Consider the following 16,553-nt stretch of genomic DNA (forward strand, 5'->3'; position numbering starts at 1 on the left):
CACTGTTATTATTTTTCTAAGCAGCATTATACGTATTTCAAGGCGTACCTACCAGATAAGGGGCAGCCAATCATGGTATTAACATTTATACATAGTATAGGTATATATGTTTCCCTAACCAATCCCTACCCATGATAGGGTTTACTGTTTGCCATGTAGGATGACATCATACATGATGTACATTGAAGTATAAAGTCCTTGTATAATTGAAACTTCAACAAAAGTGTGTGAGTTGCATTTTGTATGGTCACCAGATCAAGACTCTCAGACTATTGACATCTTTTGCCATTAGCCAGAAGATCGTGGAGCTTCCTGTGGAGAGCAGTGTGCAATACACACGTGTGGAAAGAAGTGGCCGACAGGTGCCCCTTTGACGAAATACCTGTCCAGAGCCTGTAGGTTCCCCGCAGACTGAAGGCAAACTGGCCGATTGGGGAAGAGTTGATGGTTGATGGCAAGGGACTCAAGCTGAGCCACAGATGTCAGTAGAGCATTGAAAGTGGCAAATAAAGGGGTGGGGCTAGAGTCTAAGTATACATATATGGTAACAGGATTTGTGTTTAAAGAGAGAGATACCTCGGTTTCAGGTTCCAAAGGAACCAAAGAATACACATTAAACTCTAAGAAGAGTATATAATAGGTATTCCTGAGGCAAAGTGCCAATTTTAGAAGAATGTGGATTACACTCGAAAATGGAGTAAAAAGTGAGATGAGATACACTTACTAAGGAATAGTTAAAGTAGGTGATCACAGGAAAAGAAAAGTGCACATTTATTTGGGGCTATAAATATGTCAGTGTAAAACTTTTATTGTATATAAACTAAGACATATAAAACAAAAGTAATAAAATCAGTTGAATATCAGGCCTTAAAATCAAGTAATTGATGTCAATCAGAGAAGAATAAAAGCTGAGAAAGAATAGTAAAAGTTAAATAAAGGTTCTTGCAGTGGCAAAATAGAACAACAGGCCATCAAGAGTCGATAGAACTATAAACAAAGAAGTACAGAGAAACAATATCATATAGACTTTAACACTGGTTAACATATTGATCTTTACTTGTAAAGGGCGGTGATTGACATTGCTTGCCCAAATTGATTTTTTTATTAAATGCAATTTAAGAACCCAGTACGTATTGACAGTCGAGATCGACTCTTCATCATGGGGGATACTCATCTTTTACATCTATGCAGGACGTTACCAGTATACACACCTAAAATACGGCAGTACCACACAGAATGGGTGAAGGGCCCGACTAATAAAACACTCATGGCGTGGCCTCAAGAAGGTTTGTTGTCGAGAACAGTATTGCGACTTATGACAACGTATTTGCATGTTACATACACGGTAAGAAGTTACAAAAAAAACTAGCTATTTTAGAATTGTGGAAGATGTACCAAAATGAGAAAGAAGTCCCGCCCGAGAAGGAGTGGATGCTTAGAGAGGAGGACGTAATGCCCTCAGCTCCTCTTACTCCTGCCAAAAACAATAGCACAATAGAAGATAAACAGGAAATGTATCCTTTAAAGGAGTGAAAGGCAGCAGTGGGATACATTAATCCAACATATGTACCTTCCACTTGTAACAGCGAAGACAGTTTGGAAGATAGTGAGATTAAGGAACAAAGAAATATATTGACACGCGATTAATATAAAGAGCGTGATGAGCGAAGAAGAAGATAGAACTAGAGGAGGAAACCAAGAGACAAAAAGATGAGAAGGACAAAGATAAAGAAGGAATAGTACAAATCAAATGGATGGGAGGACATATAGTAATCAAATTAGATGCAAAAGATATCAATGGCGTTAGAGAGTGGGAAGAAAGAGAAAAACAGGAAGAGAAGCACAAGGAACAGGAAAGGGCATACAAAGAGCAGAAGGAGAAAGAGAGGAAACAAAAGGAGAACAAAGAAGGAATGATTAACAAAAGGAAGAGAAAGAGAGAATAGAGAAGAAGAAACACTGTAAAAGTGAAGCCCAGAGAATGAAAGGGCGTAGGTTGCAAAGAAGGCGAGAGGAAGAAGGGAATAGGGAGATGAGGAGATGGGAAGAAGAAATGAGAAGGAGCAGGGAACAAAAAGATGACTAAATAGATTATCTTGTTAATCATAGTGCCAGATGAAGCACGGGAACGATGGAAGAAAACAGAGGATCACAACAGCCCTGTAGAGATCTGCAGGGAATACCAAGAATGCAGACATGGGCTGATGAGCAAGAGGCAGAAGGCATAGGGAAAAGGAGTGGGGATCTATATAGGCAATGGGGCAAAAGTATGGATATAAAACTAAAGGAATCTTTATCAGAAGGAATAGGAAGTAGATTGGGTGACATAATGGCAGACAGACATAGACCACTGTCCATAAGTGGGTTAGATCTCAATGATGAGGACAGATATGATAGCCACACAAGCTAGGTTATAATGATGTCAGACAAAGTAAGGGAGCAAACCGAGAAGACACAGAAAGAGGGTGAATGTGGTTTTCAATAGATCCAAGTATAGAAAAAGAGGTAAATTGGTTAGACTTAGAAGATCCTAAAGAGAAAACAATGGAACCGACACCATATTTTGAATGACCACCTGCATGATCACGCAGTGCAGGGGTTATATCTCTGCTTTATGGGAGCAGATTAAAGTCACTGCCAGGGCGAAGACAGATGGGTGAAACTATCCCCACCTGGAAAACAAGAAGTGTAGCTGGGTATGATTATGGGTGAGGGTATACGCAATTCCAATTATTAGGTAAAAGGGGAGGATGACCACAGTATGTAACGTGGCCACAGATGGATAACGATAACTTGAAATGTAAACTGTCTAGTTTGACTGCCGTTGCGGGAAAATGGATCTATGAGTTAGAAAGGATGATAGTGGAGTGACGCTAGCAGTGGGTGATGTAAAGGACCTGTTAGCAGCCATTCTAGGTGAGAGAGCTGGCGACATTTGGCACATAACACAACACATGACGGAGCGCCATTTAATAATTGTAGAACAGATGTACGGAGAGCACTTAGAGTATAGTACCCCGATACATCAGACATGGGTTGTGATTATAACAAGGAAAATGGGGTAATGTGAAGACCCTGTTGCCTTTATTCAAGAGATTCAAGAACATTGGCCTCTTGTGACGACAGAACCGTGGGATAAAACAGTGGCATTATTTTATCAATATTTTGTGTCAGGCACTGCCCGAGCCAGTGCTTAGGCAGATTAAGAAACAGGTAGGGCTGGAAGCAAAGCCATGGCCAGAAATACAATTGACTATTGTACACCATTGTCGATTGTTTCAAGAGAAGAATAAGAAAAAAGCAGAGGGCAGGAAGCAAAGTTAGTTCAGAAACAATTGTCAAAGTTTGCTATAGAAGGAGTGGTATTGACAACGGTGAAGGCGTGGTAACACAAGGAGTACAGCCAGTGCAGTCAAGCAATGTAGTGTATCCTGCAGATCAAGGTGGATATCATTTTTGGCCATGAGGCAGCAGGAATGTGCCTAGAGGCCGACAAGGGGATTTCAGAACCCCCAATGAAGAGGAGGCCTTAACGGAGAACAGTCACAGCAATGTTGGAATTGTGGGAAAATGGGACATATAGCCCGAACATGTAGGAATAGAGGGGGCATGCAACAGAACTGTCAGGCTCCAAGAGGGGTGATGGACTATTCTCTACAGTATAATACAGGAATACAGGAGTATTATGTCCAAGACCACACACAGAATCAGACTGTAAGTGATTTCAACCCGGCACTCCACCTAAGTCAATGCCTAGCGTGTGATGCACAGTTGGAACCATTAATTATATATATTTTTGTCTATGAGTTCTTTTATTTCTGAATGATGTACCCTTATATCACACCCCTCTCTTTGAATCCCCCCGGTCTCACTGACCCAGGAAGCAGGTGGTTTTGCAAAGTTAAAAGATTTATTTTGAGAATTTGAACAATATATATATCACACTTTTATGAACTTGAACAATATCTAGATATCACAATATTAATATTTATACAATGATCAGCATTGGGTGATATCACAACAATCAACAATCTCTTTAATCAGAATGAGTATGGATAAGAACAATAATGCAGCCTAGAATTATACTTGATATGGATAGGAAAACAATGCAGCATAGAATAATACTTGATAGGGATTCAATCAAATGCAATGTCACTTTTTCCCCCTGTACTCTACTCAAATCCCAATATGCAATATAGAGGTGGAAGGAGAGAACACAGGTTTCAGGAATAAACACTCAACAAATACAGTTTCAATCCCAGTTCCCCCTAGCAAGCAGAGAGAAACAGGAATGATTTCAAAACAGTTCAAATGCTTTTGAATGTGGCTTGGAATTAATGGGAAAAATGCTAAAACTGGATTTAAATCACTAAATTGGATTCAAAACTAGTGGGAGCCGCTTTGGATAGTTCCAGGTAAACACTAGCAATGATGATTGGATAACTAGCAGATTGAAAATTGAATTCTGAGATTTCAGCACGCGAGAAACGCGATTACAGCAAAACTACAAGGAGTTGGAATGCGGATTTAGGTTCGTTTGAAAGCTGAGGATGTTAGCTTCAATTTGACAATTTGTTTCTAGCATGTACGGTATGGAAATTACAGAGGTTTTAGTAGAGGTCGATTTTTCTCACAAAAGAGTAAAGATTTTCAAATGAAAGATGTGCTTTTGAATTACAAACAAGAATTTTCTGTACGCTAGGAAGATGCAAGATACCCAACAGGACAGCCACCAGAACAGTGGCGCCTCTGCTCTGACTTTTGCCCGCCAAGACATTTGTCTTTCCTCAGCAAATATATTAGCGCAAAGGTGATATTATCATTACAATTAACAAAGGACTATATGGATGAGGGAAAGATTCAGACAAACAAGAAAGGTTCTACAATGCAGTTCTGGATATGATAGAATGGGTTGGATAGGATTACTTAAAGATAATATATTGGCTAGGACAATTCTATGCTAGATACTCACAACTATGGTTTGGACTAGGCCCGTCAAAGATCTGATCAAAGGATTTGGACTGGAATCTGCTAGCCCACCGGACAGGATTCAGCCACCTGGTTCTGCACTCAGCACGGTACTCGGGTCTCTGCACAGCCTCTGAACTGGATCTGATGGGTTGGTTCTGGGTTACAGCTATAAGGTTACAGCTCTGTTATTGCTGGTATGGATCTCTGGGTTCTAGCAAGAGTTATTGGCAAGAAGCAGAAACAGCACAGCCAGGCTGTTCAAATTTCTGGTGTGCCCCTTTGAAGTCTGGGGTTAAAATCAGGTTTCAAGATTTAAAGGCAAGCTGATAAGGGTTCAGCTTTGAAATCGGGCCTTCTGCTTTCAGAGTTCTGGAGTCTTGGATCTGGGTTCTCCTGCAGAGTGCTTTGCCGACAATCATTTGATGGGTGAATGTGTGTGTGTGTCTAGGTCCTAAGCTGTCCCAATTTATGTATTTCCCAAAGGGGTGGGTAGGCTAAATTATACTAAGCACACCCTCGAGGAATCCTATTGGTTAAAGTATTTCCCCTCTCCTAATTTGAGAAGGAAATCTAGTGTCACAGTGATGCTGCATTTTACCACCCAGGGAGTCCCTCCCCCTGGTTTCTCTACAGTAAATCTATTTTCCACATAAATCATATTTACAATATCACCAACTTGCTAATAATACATCTTCACATTACAGATTTAGTAGGGCACGTATCCGTCCGAGTTCCATTTTAGTGACAGCTTCGGTTCAAAATTGTCCGTTTTTGGCGCTTTCATGGGGTACCCAGTGTCAGATCTGTCCACATTTTTCTCCATACATGCGCTGACATATGGGTATAATCCTGTAAACTTTCATATTCCTAGCATTATCACAATTGCTACAACATCCACATTTTGGCAGTTCTGTCTCTGAACATCGCACAGAGTCCAGAATAGTTTCAAACGGTGAGCAGCCTTTTCATATTAACAACCTCTAATTTACAGATTTTTCCACATTTTCTATGAGTCTTTTTCAAAAAGATATGTTCTTGTAATCTAAGATACACAAATCTGTCTGGTCCCACACCCAGAGTTTGATGGGCCCAGAGCAGTCCAGGGCTCTCTTCCCGCTGGCAGTTGGTTTCTGTTGACACCCAAATTTGCATTTCCTTTCAGTCCAGGAAGCCTATTGTCTATCTCCCAGAGAAGCAGAGTAACACCCCCTCCTCCTTTCATTAGCATTTAAATGATAGTTCCTGGGCAGGGAGCAAAAGGAAGGCACCCTTTGTTGGAGCAAACAGTGGAATGTGCCTTTGAAGTCCAGTGTGGCTGGCCTCAGTTCACTGTAAAACACTTTGTTCAAACTTTTCTTTTGCTAAACAAAATCTTACATTTTCAACAAATATACCCACAGATCTCTTCATTCCAGTCTTTTTAAAACATAGAAATTGAATTGTAGCAACCTCTATTGCTTTTGATGGCAAGTTTCTTCTTTTCCACAATTTGATTTTAAGACACAAGTTTTAAACTGCCAGTATAAGTAAATGACAGCTTTGACGCAGGCAGGCGGCGGTACTGCGCCCATATTCTGACCTATTTTTCCAGGCAAGCACCTTTTTGAATGGGGATATTTTTGTGATGAAATGTGCTTCTCCTGACATTGTGCTTATGGGGATTCCTTAAATAAAGTGATGTTTAACACCCAACAAGGATGATGTTTGGGAACCATGATTTTGCACTTTCAACAGTCAAGGAAACACAGATTTTAAAGCACTTCTGGGTTTTCCTGGCAATGCAGCACTGCTTTTTTTTAAGTAGTTTCATTTAATTCTTCGGGCAGTCCAATGCCAGGTTATGGTAGTGTGGTCTCCGGTTCTACCACTGACACAAGCAAAATGGATAGGCGGCCTATTTTTCAGGTTTCCCTGGGCACTTCTCAGAGATTTTTAGTGCACATAATGCTTTTCGGCAGCCATTCTGTTGTTTTTCGTGAAAGCAGCACACAGTGATGTTGCAGGGCAGAGCTCAGTGGGTCAGAACATCCCACCAGACACAATTGCAGCAAATGCAGCAGGCACAACAAAACCCAGTACAGATGCCATGAGGGTATCTACAAGAAACACCTCTACAAGCACAGCAAGTACCGACACAACAAGCTGCACCATTAGAATGGAACATGAATGCAGGAGCTCTGCAAACATCCACACCTAGGATAGGGACTGTGATGGTGGTCAGAGAAAATCCTTTCATGGGTACTGGGATGAATTTATATCCACAATAGGACAGCCCACAGAGTGACTTGATGTGTTCTGTACTATCAATCACACCAGACCCCTAAGAGGAACCAAGGGTCAGGGTAACGATAGGATGCAAGACATTTTTGTTTCTTGTAGACACTGGAGCAACTCTTTCCTTGTTTCAGATGGAAAATACCCAATGTCTGGCATTGGCTCAGGGATTCTCTGGGGCAATGAGTTTAGTTCCTTTTACTAATGACTTACCAATTTCCATAGGAGAACATGATGTGTTCATGCTATTATTGTTTTCCGACAGGTACTAGTTAACATATTAGGGCGTGATTTGATGACAAAGTTAAACATGACAATATCTTTTACTGACAAAGGGATTGTGTGTTCCACTCCAGGAATACATTTTCTGAATGTAAGAGAGTTAATATTGCCATTTCCAGGCCAGAAGGTATTACAAGGGATTCCTCTAGACCTGGAGGTATTTTTGTATGGAGTGATTGTTTTTGTCAACATGGCTTCCCAGATAAGTAAGTAATATATACAGAATACCTGTGAATGTTTGTTTAGATCGAAAATACCTATGGATGGTGAAAACAGACAGATCATTCCCATAGTTAGACACAGCAGCAGTCAGAGAGGAAAGGGTGGTTGTCCATTGGATAGATGATGAGAGAAGAGGATGGTGAGCAGTGATAGCCCTTGGTGAAGGATTCAGACTGACAGATCTGACAGATGAGGAGTTGTTTAGAGATGACTATTCAGACAATTAATTAGTATTCTTTAAAAGTGTTACTTACTGGATTAAAATCGAGAACAGAGATATACCAGAGGGAATGGTATTAGTGAGAAAGAAAACATCATGTTTTCAGTAATTTAGAAAAGGTGCTAAGCATCTTGTGAACTAGTAGTCCTTAAGATGTATGTCTACTAAAAGGAGTTGGACTAGTTAAATCAAGGTCAAGCCTGGAACTATCCTGCCACAAGCAAAGCAGTACCCCATGTCCAGAGAAGCAGATGAGGGCATATTTGAAACCATTTCCACTTTAATGCAGCACGGGATATTGGTACCATCAGATTCCCAGTGCAACATGGCTGTGTACCCTGTGAAGAAATGGGGGGTCAGGGAGATTTATTTAGGATCTCCGCCCTCTTAATAATATTGTTGAAGCAGAGTTTCCTCTAGTTCCAAATCCAGCAACAATACTATGTAATAGTCCAGACACAGCTATGGTCATAGATTAAAAACATGTTTTCTTAATTCCCCTTCATGAGGACTCACAAGATTTGACTTCATTTTTTAATAGAAATACGTGCCTAAAACATACTCATTTACCCCAGATGTACCATGAGTCCCCTCAATCGTTAACAGGGTCCTTCAGATGGATCTGGGTAATGTACAGCTTGAGAGTTCAACAATTCAGAACGTGGATGACGTATTAGTGAGCAGTGAAACAAAAGAAAGACGCAGAGAAGACTCAGTTCACATTAGCAGAGAAAGGATACAAGGGAGACAATGAGAAGTTACAATATGGTCAGGAATATGTCCTATACATAGGACAGTTAATCTCTCAAGATGGGAGAAAAGTGACACCTGAGAGAGTAGAAGCAATTCAAAACACTCCTGAACCAGTGACAGTAAGGGAGATGTAACCATGTTTAGGCCTATGCAATTATTGTAGGGCCTGGGTTTTTGATTACAGTTTATATATTCAACTACTTTTAAAAGGAGTCAACGAAGAACATGTGGGCAAGAAAAAAAAATAACATGGACAGAGGAGACGACTGAGGGATTTGAAGAATTAAAAAGAGCAATTTGCATATCGCCTGTGTTAGGAATCCAAGATCACAATGAAGAATTGTATTTGTTTTCACACTCAAACAGAGAGGTAATGACAGCAGTTCTTACATTGAAAACGACTTTAGGACATGGGCACAAACCATTAGTATATTACAATGGGATTCTGGAACCGGTGATGAAAGGACATTATCCGTGTGAACAAGCTTTGGCTGCTGCTGCATTAGCGATTGAAAAGGATGCAAGTATTACAATGGGATGCTCAACAACGTTATATGGCTAGCACTCCTTATTTGATATTCTAGAGAAACCCAAAAGTAAATTGACTACACAAAGAGCATCAGGATATGAGGTGATTATTTTGAATCCAGTGATAAAAATTGTTATATGTAGAACAGTGAATCGAGTGACATTTCTCAGGAAAGAAGATTATGTACATGACTTACCATGTATACTGAGTTCTATTATGATATTCCTCATGTTAGAGAAAATGCCCTTGGAGTGGGGGGGGGAGTTCCCTTTATTGATGGTTCTTCATAAATTGATCAAACAAGTGGCGAAAGGCAAACTGTGACAGCAGTGGTGAAACTAAAAAAGAAGGGTGAATTTGTGGTAGTAATAAGTGCAAGACTGCCTTTGCATTGTTCAGCACAGGTTGCAGAATTAGTGGCGCTTATCGCCGCATCCAGAGATTTGAAGATGAAGAAGTGACAGTGCACTCTGATTCCACCTATGTGAAGTCAACTGTACATGCATGAATGTCAAATTATAAAAGGAGGGGTTTTCTCCATGCAGACGGCTCGCCCGTGCAACATGCACCGCTATTAGACAAACTTATTAAAGTACTGAAGCTTCCATTAGCTATCACAGGCATGAAGTGCGCAGCCCATAATAAAAGGGCAGACTTGATTCTCACTGTAACGAAGCCGCATATGTAGAAGCCAAAAGGGCAGCTTTGTTCCTAAACATTTCTGATTGTGATGCTTTAATATGTTATCCATTGTACAGTTAATTGAGATACAAGGTTGAGTTCCACAGGAAGAGCAGGATTTATGGAAAAATCAGGGGTGTTCTTTATCCCCCATTGAGGCTATATGGAGACAGGACAGCACTGGAAAGAGAGTTATGCCTCTAGCATTATTGAAAGTGGCACTGGAGCAGCTTCACTACCCAGCGCACACAACCAGAGCGTGTCGTGCTGCAACAATTGCAGAAGACTGGTTCACACCAAATTTATTGCAACATGTGGCAGACTTTATTGTGAATTGCATTATATGCCAGAAGTCCACAGCAGGACTTACTTTAAGGCCAGTGAGAGGAGCAATCCCAAGGCCTAATGTCTTTTTCAGCATCTATACATTATGTGGACATGTTGCAAGTATGCAACAGATACAGGTACATGCTAGTGGTAGTTTGTTCTTTTTCCAGATCGAGGCAGGTCACACCCCAATGCTACATACGCTGCCAAGTTCCTTGTGCGTGAAGTGTTCCCTAGATGGGGCATGTGCAAAGTCCTACAGTCTGATACTGACCCGCATTTTGTAAATGAATTATTTGAACAGATGGTGCTTCTATTAGGCATAAAACACATGTTTTTGTCTGCTTATCACAGGCAAATGGTATATGTGAGAGATTAAACACACTTGTTAAAGAAAGGATAGCAAAATTGGAGATGACCCTGAAAACGGGCCAGCCGCATTGTCTGCCCATACATTGTTTGTGCTGAGAAATCAGCCTGGTTCAGATCATCACCTGACTCCACATTAGTTGATGTCTGGATGTCGTATGAGAGTACCCTTTGCTCCTTCCACTATAATAGAATCGGATGCCCACAGTCTAGCGAAAGTTTTAGGTGATGAGACACATGATTATTTGATAAATATGACCACTAGTGTTTCTTTAATTTCTCAGCAGGTCAAGCAGTGGAGAGAAGAGTCAAAGAAGATTGAGGAAGACAGCCCAACTGGTGATCAGAATAAACTATTAAAACAGCCCAGTTTGTACCCAGGGGACCAGGTGCTAGTATGATGTTTTATGCGCACTTGGAAAAAGCACCATTTTGAAGAGCTGTACCAAGTAGAAGAAGTCACACCCACAGCTGTAAAATTATAAAATAGAAGAGCCTGGCTGCATCTGAATGACGTGAAGCTCTACTGAGGAGAGACCTCTACCCCTCTGACAACGCAAGGGCAAGGATACAGAATCAATGGATTAAAATAGTCTGGAACAAATGGACACTCCTTAAAGCTGAACGAAAGACAGATAATACATCAAGAATAAGAGACAAAGATTGCACAGTGTATTTTATACTGCCTGAAACATTACAGCAATTTGCAAACTATTTTAGTTAATAAAAGGGAACAATGTGCCGGAAACAACGCAACAATTAATACACATATATCACTTTATGATGCCTATAACTGTAACGTTGCATACATTTTTGCAGGCACTGTTCACCTTTATTCTCCTGTCTTACCCAGCTTTAATAAAACAAGACGTGGATGTGGTTAAATTATTTGGGAACCCTAAAAACAGTCCTATCATTCTCAGAGTTATCATTGCAATTATCTTGCAATATTTGTTGTAAAAAGAGAAGAACTCGATAATGGTGACCTAAACACACATTGAAAGAAAAAGATAATAAGAATGTTTCTAAGTACAAGAGGTACCAGGCTAGTGAAAAGACCAATAAGTTAATATGAACTGATGCCTATATTGTCATTCTGTATAATCATTTCCCATTTTTTCTTCATTATTACGGCTTTTCGACAATTGATTCTTAATAATGCAGATGAAATATTGAGTGATGATGTTCCCATGATTATCCCTTGTAAAGGTACAATGTTTTCCCTAATATTTCTGAACAAATTGCTCTGACAAATTTGCTCAAACAAATAGAGATGGTAAAGAAGATAATGAGGATAATGAGAATATAAACTCATATCTTGACCATTTAATGATTAATATGTGGTATCAACCCATTTAGGAGCTGGGAGAGAGAACGTCAGATGAAAGCTGCTATGTATGTTCTCTCATTCCCTATGCCATGAACAAAGCCAGAACATTAATTGCAAGAGAAATATCTGCACATAATGCAAAGTGCCTCAGCCATCTAGCAGCATGCACAACCAGAGGACAATTCCAAGGAAGATGGGCAACCCTAAGATGGTGATCAAGGAGAACATTTCCATATGAACATGCTTATGTGAAAATGCAAAAGATAGAAAAAGAGATAGGCTGGAGGAGCATGATGCTTATATATTCATCCCTTATTGGAGAACAAATAAAGGTTGTTGAAATGAAGAGGCTGGGATGTTCAGATATACTGGAAAAATCAGGAGTGCCAGGATGCTGGGAGAGACCTCAGCTATTGGTATATGGACGTGTTGCCACCAGTACAGGATGGGAAGAAGGACAGTTACCTTTCACCGCACACTTATTGTAGAAACAACCAGTTAGCATAGTGCAAATAGTAAACGATAAATGCCTAAAGTCATGAGCTAAGTATTCTAAGCTGCTAACATGGGTTGACAATGAAGCAGGACCAGTGTCCATAATACCTATACATGTAACAACATGCTTTAGGAATGAAGGTCAGGTTCTAGTTGGAGAAAATAAAGGATGCAAACAGGTACTCGAAGTACCAGGAATGAATGGTGTAACTTCTGTACTAATGGATCGCTATTGGTCCTGTGGATCCAGAGCTTATATGCAGCTCCCTAAAAATTGGGGAGGAATATGCTCTATAGTAATCATACATGCTCCTGCATTAATAATTCCCCAAAGTGATCTTCGATTGGAAAGCTTTCCAAAAATGGATGCACACCAGAGAAAGAAGAGGTGACTGACCCTCCTTTGGTTAAAAAGAGAGAATTATTTCTCAGCAAAATCAATACAATCTTATGGCAGTATTCCAGATGAGCATAAACTATTTGGCAAGACGCCAATGTTATTCAGATCTATATTTATGCCAGGACTCCTGGTTGCAGTGCATGCCAAGTGGTTACAAATCACCAGATAGGAGCTGCTACAAACAATCAACACAACTATAAAAATGATTCAACGCAATTCGAGAATAATTAAGGGCCATTCAATTGATCACCCTCCAGAACAGGTATGTCTTGGACTTGATTACAGCAATGGAAGATGGCGTTTGCACCAAGATCAGGCCTTCTTGCTGTACTTATATACCTGCCCATGATGGAGAAATTTGATCTTTGACAGAGGCAATAACGATGTTGTCAAACATACACAAAACAATGCAAGAAGATGTAGACGAGACTGAATGAGATGACTGGTTCTCGTCCCTGTTTTCGTGGATTCCGACTTGGATGGCGAATGCTTTCAAACTACTAGGATCAGTACCAGTGTTGATAAGGTTGGGATTCTGCATTATAAGAATCATCATTGGACAATTTAAAAAGACAGCAAAGAAGGCTGTTGGGATGAAGATACTCATTTACGTAAATGCTGAAACTGATAAACGCATGCAAGATGAGAGCTCCACCTGTGAAAATATAAAGAAAAATCCCTTTGCAAAACCCAGGAATGAAGTTCTACTACCCTAAGGATCACAAGAAATATGTAGGTTGTTGGATATTCTGTCCACCTTCCGGGGAGTGCTGCTATATGACTTGGAGTGTGGATGAAAATATAAAGAATGCAGGTCACCTAAGGGGGGGAGATGAAGATATTGATCCAAAAGAAACCAGTATGAGGAGAAGGTGAAGAAGATTGAGGAGGTGGTTGACGACTCTACCAGAGGGGGAATGTAGAGAAGCAGATGATGTCATCTCTAGTGCCCGCCCCTCACCTCTGTCATACTGGAAGCAACGCAGGAAGTATTATCCGAATACTGTATCGAAGATACGAGAGACGGTATGCACTCAGACAACCGTATCAAATTTACTCTTGCACTGAAGTGGTGGAAGGATATCGGCATACACCATCAGACATAGAAGAGCTGTCAGTGCAAACAGATTACAGTAAAGTGACATCATAAAGGAAAGACACGATGACGCACAAAAACGATATAAAAATACTTATAGAATGAAGCTGTAACTCAAGTAACAAAGTAATCAAGTATAAAGAAATGAAGAAGTCATCACTACTTAGAAGACAAGTGAGATGAAGCGCATCAAATGTATATACGAAGAAATGCAAGGTAGCTGAGTTACATACAAGCTTGCTGCAGTAGGAACTATAATGTGAGGAAAGCGGCCATGATAGAAAGATGGATGTTGGATCATGTCAAAACTACCTCAGAGACAAACCATTGCCGCAGATAAGAAACACTGCAGAAAACAGTTTTCATGCAGGGAACAAAGAATATCTGTTTGGCTGGAACTGGGGATGACACATCAAGACATAAGTGGAAATTACAAAGGGAGTTAACAAGGATAAGTTATGAATGAAGGGCACATTTCCCTTTGATTAAGTCAAAGCGAAAACATCTGAAAGTGCCAAGTATTGGACATTCAAGAGTGCAGAAAGCTCGAGTAAAACAGAGCAACCAAGTCTCTAGAGGTCAAGAGGAGTAATAGCACCCGGCATAATTACATCAAATAGCAGTAAATAACAGGTCAAAATGGACTAATTTGTGGTCTATTGGTACTTGATGCAGGACTCGAAAACATAGTCTATTCATTAAGCCTAAGACGACAATCGTAGTGTGCCCTGACTCCCTTAAAAGTCCCAGAGAAGAAAACAGCCAGCCAGGTCAACTACAAAGGAGAAGCTTTGGCTCATGGACTAGCTGCTGAGAGATGCTAGGCTAATTGGCCAATTTGGACAGTGGTCTGACGTTGTTCTCTGCACTTGGGTTTGATTCTGTTCATGTGCTGCTAGCGAGCCGAATGTCCAAGGTTGGGAGAGTATGCCAACCAATCATGAGTGGCTATGTATCGGCATGCTATACAATGTTACACAAGCCAATCCACTGTTATTATTTTTCGAATCAGTATTATATGGATTTCGAGGCGTGCCTACTAGATAACGAGAAGCCAATCATGTTATTAACATTTATACGTACTATAGGTATATATGTTCCCCTAACCAATCCCTCCCCTCAATAGGTTTTACTGTTTGCCAAGTAGGATGATGTCATAGCTGATGCACATTGAAGTATAAAGTCTTTGTATAATCAAAACTTTGATTAGAGTATCTGAGCTGCATTTTGCATGGTCACCAGATTTCCCTACTTTCTTTGAGCTGACAAATGAGTACTTTGCCACAATCTTTGGGTCTGAGGTAATTTATTATGAGTAATTCCATTATGTGCATGAGATACGCTCCAAGGTGGTACTGCACAAGACTCCAATGCTTGGAGAGCCTTGAGTGCCGGTATGTCTTGAATAGATAGCAATGTGGGTTTTTTCGCTCGCTCTGCCACTATTTTGCCAGGTTCGTGGGTTGCAAAATATTTAATCAGCTTTAATTTCCTAATGAATTTGTATAAATCTATCTGCGTTTGGGCATAATTCATGTGTGCCTTTGGACAGAAATGTAGGCCTCTTGATGACAGCGTAAGTTTTGATTTATTCAAGGTCCTCTTGGATAGATTATTAATCTGCATAGTGTAAGGAAGGCATGGTATAAACAGTGACGACAGACATAAGTGATCACAGTTCAAGGGTTTTTATTGAACTTCAATTGGGTTTAAAAAATGCCTATCTATTCCTAATTCTAAACATGGGAGCAAGTTATGACCATCAAATAATAATAACACTGTCCTAGTAGAGTCTGGTCAAAATAAAAGGGCCTATACTAATAAACCTATTGCCAATCCTTACTTCTAAATGCAATTGGTGTGGGTAAAAATGTTATACAAAAGAAAAGTGTTCAAGAAATTATATGTCAGGATAGTTGAGCCGTTAGCTTCCCTTCCCTATCTTTTTAGCACGGGACAAGGTGGCAAACTGGAGTTTAGCACATACTCTGGCTTTTCTAGCATGATGATGCAGTTCAAAATCACAGTATCAGAACCTTCTGTGCCAAAGTCTCTTTTCCATTCAAAGTCTCTTATTTCAGAGGGCCTGATGCGACAAACAAACATTCAAAGTTCCTTTCTCCTCAGGATTCTCATATGCACAACTTCTCTGGTGATTCATTGTTCACCCCATGTCCTCCTCCGCCGAGCTCAGTTCCACTTTAACACAGAACCTTCAATTGGTCTCCCTCTGCCAGCCTTGTACCAAATTTATCTCAATTTCCAAACTTTCTTTACTATATCAAAATGAAGGCTTTTGACTGTGTGCAGATTTTGCTTGACCTGTCACAGGACAACTTTGATTCACAATTCTTAGTTCTCTTCTTAATATAACCCTTTAACTTTCACTTCTGCTGCTTCTCAGTTGGATACCTTACGGAGATGTTCGATTCAGCACGCACGCAGTGCCGGACCACTCTGTCAAAGGTATTGTATCTTGTTTTTAAAGTTATGAAAAGCAGGGGTTGGAACCCTGGCTTAAGTGGCGCTGGATGTGACTGTTTTCATGAAGTAGGGTAATGCCTATTTGTAGGCTCATGCAAACTCTGCTGGATACATAATACA

At 40.3% G+C, this 16,553-nt stretch overlaps 1 long non-coding RNA gene across 2 annotated transcripts in view; it reads left to right on the forward strand.

Moving 5' to 3' along the window:
• LOC138481329 (uncharacterized) overlaps positions 1 to 11,513 on the forward strand; it is a 339,719-nt gene extending 328,206 nt beyond the window's left edge. For both annotated transcript variants that reach the window (XR_011274221.1, XR_011274222.1), the window contains one exon: positions 10,913 to 11,513. This is a non-coding gene — a long non-coding RNA (uncharacterized lncRNA). The remainder of the gene's footprint in view (positions 1 to 10,912) is intronic.
• The last annotated feature ends 5,040 nt before the right edge of the window (positions 11,514 to 16,553 follow it).

Source organism: Ambystoma mexicanum, chromosome 5p (genome assembly GCF_040938575.1).
Source record: "Ambystoma mexicanum isolate Mex_15411 chromosome 5p, UKY_AmexF1_1, whole genome shotgun sequence".
Lineage (NCBI taxonomy): Eukaryota > Metazoa > Chordata > Amphibia > Caudata > Ambystomatidae > Ambystoma > Ambystoma mexicanum.